Genomic DNA, 8,561 nt, shown 5'->3' on the forward strand with positions numbered 1-8,561 from the left:
TTTTCATTATTATTATGACCATACTGATAGTACTAATACATGTTACTTCTTTCATACTATGTACAGGTTCAAACGTTGTGAATTGCTCATTGATTATTTAAACAAAACATATATAGGCATTTCCAATGTATGATAGATAATATCAATTTCCACTAGATACCTAGTAATGGGTACAAATTGTCTGAGTGACATGTGCAAGGCGCGGCCCCGGAATAATACTGTGCTCCGCACTATGCTCGCTAGACTCTATAATTTAATTTAGTTTAAATTAGACCTAGATGATACTCGCCTATTAACTATTATGCGGTTGGATAGCAACTAATTAATTTGCCTATTCATATATGGCTTCCCACAATACAACAACTTTATGTGGACTGTTTGTTTAATTGCTAATAATTGTTTTACACAATCTAAGTGGCTTAATCTGCCAAACATCTAGTACCAAAAATGAATTAAATCATAAGCTGAATTTAGTCACATTGGATATCTAGTTTCTAATTTAAATATCCAGAACACCTCCCTTTTGACTAGTACTCTATTTCTGTCCCCCCGTCTCCGTCCAGCATCAACAGTTTTTATGATTGTCCATGTAAAGCTCGTACTGTCCTTATTATTAAATGCTGGACTAGAGGGGTGCTCAGGACCCCTGCCTTAATGTCAGAGAGGTGTTCCCTAATGCGTACTCGTGTCTCCCTTGTCTTCATACCTACGTATTGTAGGCAACAGACCGTACAGCCTGCTAAGTAAATGGCAAACTTACTTCTACAATTCATGCACTTATTGTGATTGTAGATTTTATTTGTGGCATAGCTTCTGAAGCCTTCCCCCACCATTAAATGTTCACAGGCTTTGCAAGAAAGATTACTACATTTGTAAACACCCTTGAACCTAAGCCAAGAGCTTTGGTCACTCCTCTTTAGTATTTTAAGTTGTGTGGGTGCTAAAATATTACCCATAGTAACACCTCTCCTAAAGGAACATCTACACCCTTTTACTACTGTTTCTTCATCAGCTGCCAATAATCTGAAATGTTTCTGCACTATGTGACAGATTTTATGATATTGTATACTGTAATCTGTGACAAAAAAAAATTATTTTCTTTTATCCTTCATAGTTTCCAATTTTTTTGATTCTGACTATGTTAGTAATTGCTGTCTATTAACTTTAGCCACTTCGTTTCTAGCCTTAACGATGTCCTGAGGTTTATAACCTCTATTCCTCAGGCGATAAGATAATTTTTCCGCATGTTCCTCATACTGTTTTTCATTACTACAATTTCTTTTTAGTCTAGTGAATTGTCCTTTTGCGACTGACCTAAAGACCAGTTTCGGATGGCTGCTCCTGGCGTGGAGGAGTGTGTTACCAGTAATTGGTTTTCTGTACACTTCTGTTTCAATCCCAACGTTTGGTTTTCCTGTGAGGGTTAGATCAAGAAAATTAATCTTCCACTGTTTAATCTCAAATGTAAACTCCAGCCCTATGTCATTTTTGTTTAACTCCTCTACAAATTTTTCCGCCTTCTCTTTAGTTCCTCTCCACACCAGGAGCAAGTCATCTATGTACCGTCTATAGAACCGTATATTTTCCCTGAAGGAGTTCGCATCTCCATAGATGCGGGACAGCTCCCAACACCCCATAAAGAGGTTAGCGAAAGAGGGCACAAATTTTGCACCCATAGCTGTCCCGCATCTCTGGAGATAAAAAAAAAACCCTCAAAGGAAAAATAATTAAAAGCAGTTTTGATTGAAACCAAACATAATAAATATTTAAGGGATCAATCAGATTATGATAACAGGATTTTTGTTAGGTTTAGGTTTGAGGGTCGCAGAGCCTACAATAGGTCACGAGGAAGAGGTAGGGGCAAGGGTTTCAATAACAAAGGCAACAGGAATAATACGGAAGTGGGGCACAAAGAAAATGATTCCGGCAAGAGTAAGAAAGTTAAATTCTCAGAAAGTGAGGCGGTATCATATGATGATGGTTCAGCATCAGGTGGGGAAGATAATGCAAAAACATCAAGCTTGAGTGAACTAATACTAGAGGATCCACCTGTTGTGAGACCTAAAACTTCCAGCACAACTATTCCTCCCATTCTTAAAAAACAGTACCAGGGGGGATCAAAATATATCCCGGACGCTGTCCCTATTGAGTGTCTGTCTAATAAAGATAATAATGCTGTAATAGATCATGAGGACAGACAGGGTTTGGAACAGGTTTTTTTTCCTCCCACACGCAAAACCCGAGGGGGGAGGAAGAGGAAGGGGTGGACAAATAAGACACCAAGGACAGAATCGCTACTCAACCAGAAGAGGGAGATCAGGAAGCAAATACCAATAGAGACTAACACAAATGTAATTAATCTGTCAGACTATAATTTGTCTGACATTGAAGTAAGAGTGTTAAGTCTGGGTTTAGGCTTTATACCCTCACAAAAGTTCAATCTTTTTAATACCCTGATAGATGTCAATAAATTAATCAGAGGATTAACAGTACTGAAGTTTTTTCAAAATAAGGCAAATGAGGAGTTGGATTATTCTACTTGTGATACAGATCCTACTAGACAGACCAATACAGATGAATTTACCTTTAGTGAAAATTGTGATGTGGTCACTATGGAAGGTTTATTACAGGAAGGGGCAGTAGGAGAGGATCAGCAGGTGTGCAAAATACCACAAGTTAAAGAAATATTTAGGTTTTACCCAATACAGAATAGAGGAGGCACATTAGAGTTGTTTCAGGCAAGAGTTGAGAGAGATCTTACATTGCTACACCGGGCCACCACTGACAATCAGCATAACCTTAATTTTAAAAAAAGAGAAGCACTAAACAAACTCCAGAATAATGATCAATTAGTAATTAGAAATGCTGACAAGGGGAGCTCGGTGGTAGTAATGTCAAGGAAACAATTTGTTGCGGAAGCAGAAAGACAATTGCTGGATGAAAGGTATTATCAGAAATTGAGTGGGGACCCAACTTTAAAATATAAACAAGAATTAGCACAGATCCTAGATGATGGCAGGGATTTGGGCATCTTGGATAGGTCTACCTGTGATTTCCTCCTAGTGGACAATCCGGTGACACCTATTTTCAACCACCTCCCCAAGGTGCATAAGTCTCTGGAGGGAGTCATGGGTAGACCTATCGTAAGTGGTATAGGGTCGCTATTAGAAAGGACATCACAATGGGTGGACAGTATCCTACAGCCACTGGTTGGGGGCCTAGTCAGTTGTCTACGGGATACAACACATGTACTAAATCTCCTGGTGTGGAGAGGAACTAAAAAAAAGGCGGAAAAATTTGTAGAGGAGTTAAACAAAAATGACATGTGGAAGATTCATTTTCTTGATCTAACCCTCACAGGAAAACCCAATGTTGGGATTGAAACAGAAGTGTACAGAAAACCAATTACTGGTAACACACTCCTCCACGCCAGGAGAAGCCATCCGAAACAGGTCTCTAGGTCAGTCGCAAAAGGACAATTCACTAGACTAAAAAGAAATTGTAGTAATGAAAAACAGTATGAGGAACATGCGGAAAAATTATCTTATCGCCTGAGGAATAGAGGTTATAAACCTCAGGACATCGTAAAGGCTAGAAACGAAGTGGCTAAAGTTAATAGACAGCAATTACTAACGAAGTCAGAATAAAAAAAAAATGGAAACTATGAAGGATAAAAGAAAAGGAATCTTTTTGATCACAGATTACAGTATACAATATCATAAAATCTGTCACATAGTGCAGAAACATTTCAGATTATTGGCAGCTGATGAAGCCCTAGCAGAAACAGTAGAAAAAGGGTGTAGATGTTCCTTTAGGAGAGGTGTTACTATGGGTAATATTTTAGCACCCATACAACTTAAAATACTACAGAGTAGTGACCAAAGCTCTTCGCTTAGGTTCAAGGGCGTTTACAAATTTAGTAATCTTTCTTGCAAAGCCTGTGAACATTTAATGGTGGGGGAAGGCTTCAGAAGCTATGCCACAAATAAAATCTACAATCACAATAAGTGCATGAATTGTAGAAGTAAGTTTGCCGTTTACTTAGCAGGCTGTACGGTCTGTTGCCTACAATACGTAGGTATGACGACAAGGGAGACATGAGTATGCATTAGGGAACACCTCTCTGACATTAAGGCAGGGGTCCTGAGCACCCCTCTAGTCCAGCATTTTAATAGAGTCCATAATAAGGACAGTACGAGCTTTACCTGGACAATCATAGAAACTGTTGATGCTGGACGGAGAGGGGGGGGACAGAAATAGAGCACTAGCCAAAAGATGTTCTAGATATTCCAATTAGAAACTAGATATCCAATGGGACTAAATTCAGCTTATGATTTAATACATTTTTGGTACTAGATGTTTGGCAGATTATGACACTTAGATTGTGTAAAACAATTATTAGCAATTAAACAAACAGTCCACATAAAGTTGTTATATTGTGGGAAGCCATATATGAATAGGCAAATTAATTAGTTGCTATCCAACCGCATAATAGTTAATAGGCGAGTATCATCTAGATCTAATTTTAAACTAAATTGAATTATAGAGTCTAGCGATCATAGTGCGGAGCACAGTATTATTCCGGGGCTTAATTCTGCATTTTCCTAGGTATCCAGTAGGCGGAGTGTGCACAAGCTCCGCAGACCTCCAGGCACTATTTCCTGCATGTGTATGGTGGGTAGCCGGTAGGCGGCATGTGCACGAGCTCTGCTGGCTTCTGGTGCCTATTTCCCGCATGTGGAGGGTGGGTATCAGGTAGGCAGCGTGTATATGAGCTCTGCAGGCCTCCAGTCCCTATTTCCTGCATGTGTATGGTGGGTATCCAGTAGGCGGCATGTGCACGAGCTCTGCGGGCTTCTGGTGCCTATTTCCCGCATGTGGAGGGTGGGTATTAGGTATGCAGCGTGTGCATGAGCTTTGTGGGCCTCCAGGCACTATTTCCCGCATGTGTATGGTGGGTATCAGGTAGGCGGCATGTGCATGAGCTCTGTGGGTCTCCAGTGCCTATTTCCTGCATGTTGAGGGTGGGTATCAGGTAGGCGGTGTGTGCATGAGCTCCATGGGCCTCCAGTCACTATTTCCCAAATATGTATGGTGGGTAGCCGGTAGGCGGCTTGTGCATGAGCTCTGCGGGCTTCCATTACCTATTTCCCACATGTGGAGGGTGGGTATCAGGTATGCAGTGTGTGCATGAGCTTTGTGGGCCTCCAGGCACTATTATGTATATAAATAAAGAAAAAGAGAAAGTCTCAATCTATGTTATCACCTATAAAACATTCATATTAGCCAATAATAACACTTTATATCCTGCAAGGGCAAATGCTCTTCATATCTAAAAATGTGTGCTTTAACTAATTAATATAGTTGCTTTGCAACTCCTCGCAGTCCAGGGGGCAGACCAATATAATGCCCTATATGAGTCCCAGTTTGTAAAGGAAAAAAAGTCCTGAGTAAATATAACCCAAAAGTGGTGCTCATATGCTCATATACAAATATTCCTGTTACCCGGTGCTCCTATTGCAGATATCAACGTACAGCATCAGAGGCAAGGTACACAAACTAGACAGTCCCCATATAAGGCTAGTATCACTCACCGGCTGCCGTGCTTTACCGGGTACCGACCCGTCCACCATCCGCGGAATAAGCTTCTTCTCCGGCAGCCTGGGAGTTTCCAAATCTTGAGCGCGCTTTACCGGGCACCAGCCCGTCCACCATTTGCGGAACAAACGCCGTCTCCAACAGCCTGACAGTGCCTGAGACTTGGGTGTGTCTCAATCCTCCTTGCGGATTGGTCCTTGTACGAAGCCGAGCCTCTGATGCGATTCCACTGATCCGGAGGAAGTTTCCACAGCAGACTCCGCAATCCAGTGCGGCTGTTTATCTCCGGTGTTATATACAAAAAGTGATCGTGAACTGCACCGGGTGTAGGGAATCTTTAGCCTTTGGGTAAAACACTGTGTCTTTGAATTGGCTATATCCTTGGTCCGCTTTTCCAACAGGCAGTGCAGCTAGGTGCCTAGCAGTGGCAAAAGAGAGTCCAAAAAGAGAGAAAAGATTCGCCAGGCACCTCAAATTTTAAAAATAAATAAACTTTATTGTGACAAAGTTAAAACATGGAGAGAGAGGGGATAAGACACCCCTAAAGTTAAACAGACTGACATGTTTCGGCACAGAACGCCGTAATCATAGTCCCTAAAACTTTTAAAAACAAATTGCCTTATAAACCCAGTGCTCCCATACTATTGGTGGGTTACTAATTGAAATTTAAAGACACACGGGGGATGGAGCATGTATTGTGATACCTATATATTAATTAATGTGCATTATATAAATGTCTACACAGTATATACACCTAAAATACTTGGAAGGAGCGCTAACTTGTAAAACATAAACATTTAATAAACTATATATATACGCTTTTATCAATAATTTCACATATATATACCTGAAGCTCCTGAAAAGGGGACATTAACCCTTTAAGGACACAGCTTTCAGTTTGCTCAATTGTTTTATGACGGAAAAATTCCGTCATATGTCCTTAAGAGGTTAATACTCAAGTCTCCAAATACAACTAGATCACATATTTTAAATATCCTACTATATATATGTGTATAGTTGAGAATGTATGAATTTTTAAAATATAAATTTTAAATTTTAAATTTTAAATTTTAAATGAGAGGACAGTAGAGCATATACAAATTACACTTTGCAGAAAACATGAAGCTCTCTTGTACCTATTACATAAAGGCTATAAGTTTGTATATTATGATTAAATACCAAAAATTACAAACTTCCAAAAACTTTTTGATTTTTACTGTTACAGTATTCCTTGTTCTCCAGAATAATATTTCAAATGAGACCTTTAGACTAGAGGTGACCAAGATCTAATTCCAATGATTAATGAAATCATATTCGGAGTTTAGGCCCAAAGGTCTTTTAGTTTGGAGCCTAAAGATCCAATACATTTCCTGTCTGGACAAGATCTTAAATTGGTCACCCCCCTCTCTTCTGTGGTTGAACCTTTTCTACAATCATCCATTTCAAGGAGCGACAGTCTTTATCATGTCGCTGGACGAAATGGGACACCAAAGGTGTACTACTCTTACCCACCCGTATGGTAGACAGGTGTTCCCTGATCCTAGATCTGACATCCCTGGTGGTCAAACCTATGTACTGCAGTTCACAGGCTGAGCACCAGAGTAAGTATATACAATTAGAGGATCTGCAATTCAAACAGGAAGTAATGTCAAAGGTTTCACCGGTCACTACCGAAGAGAAACTGGTCCCCACTTGGACATATTCACAGGCCTTACACTGTGAGTAGCCACACCTGTAAGTACCCCTGTGTCTGAGCCAGGAGGATGATGATACCACTGCAGAATTTGGTTTCCTAAGCATGGATGGCGACACTGAATTTCCAATGGTTTTATTTCTCCTATAGGAGAATCTACAGCCATTCCTAGCAGTCACTGCAAGGGCATCATCTGCCACTAACAGACGAAAGTGGTTTCTGACTATGTCACAGATTTCTCCATATTGAGCTGAGTAATCTGTGACAAAAGTCAATTTATTCCCTTGATTCTCTCTGATAGGTGGCTTATCCTTTAGAAGTTGTTCCCTAGATAGGGAATTAACCTCATATCTAGCCTTTTTAATGATCTTTCTATTGTATCCTCTTTGTAGTAGGCATTGTTCCAATTCATCCGCATGTTTCTTATAGCTAAGGGGCAAAGTGCAATTGCGTTTCAATCGCACAAATTGCCCCTTAGCTACTGAATAGGGCATTTGCTTCGGATGACAGCTCCTAGCATGTAGGAGACTGTTACCTGACATTGGTTTCCTGTAAACTTCCGAGGTGACTCTACCTGTTGGCCACCCCTTCAATTCCAAATCTAAATAATGTACTGTGTTCTTATTATACTCAAAACATTCAGCCTGTTCTTTTTCGCCCCGCCAGACAAACAGCAGGTCGTCTATATAGCGTAGGTATAGCATAATGGCAGGGTTGGTGGGAGCGGTCCAGCATCTATGCAGATGGAAACCCCTTCAGGCCTGCCATTATGCTATACCTACGCTATATAGACGACCTGCTGTTTGTCTGGCGGGGCGAAAAAGAACAGGCTGAATGTTTTGTGGATTACTTGAGGACAAATGATGTGAACTTACGTTTCACACTTGAGTATAATAAGAACACAGTACATTATTTAGATTTGGAATTGAAGGGGTGGCCAACAGGTAAAGTCACCTCGGAAGTTTACAGGAAACCAATATCAGGTAACAGTCTCCTACATGCTAGGAGCTGTCATCCGAAGCAAATGCCCTATTCAGTAGCTAAGGGGCAATTTGTGTGATTGAAACGCAATTGCACTTTGCCCCTTAGCTATAAGAAACATGCGGATGAATTGGAACAACGCTTACTACAAAGAGGATACAATAGAAAGATCATTAAAAAGGCTAGATACGAGGTTAATTCCCTATCTAGGGAACAACTTCTAAAGGATAAGCCACCTATCAGAGAGAATCAAGGGAATAAATTGACTTTTGTCACAGATTACTCAGCT

This window comes from Bombina bombina, chromosome 6 (genome assembly GCF_027579735.1).
Source record: "Bombina bombina isolate aBomBom1 chromosome 6, aBomBom1.pri, whole genome shotgun sequence".
Lineage (NCBI taxonomy): Eukaryota > Metazoa > Chordata > Amphibia > Anura > Bombinatoridae > Bombina > Bombina bombina.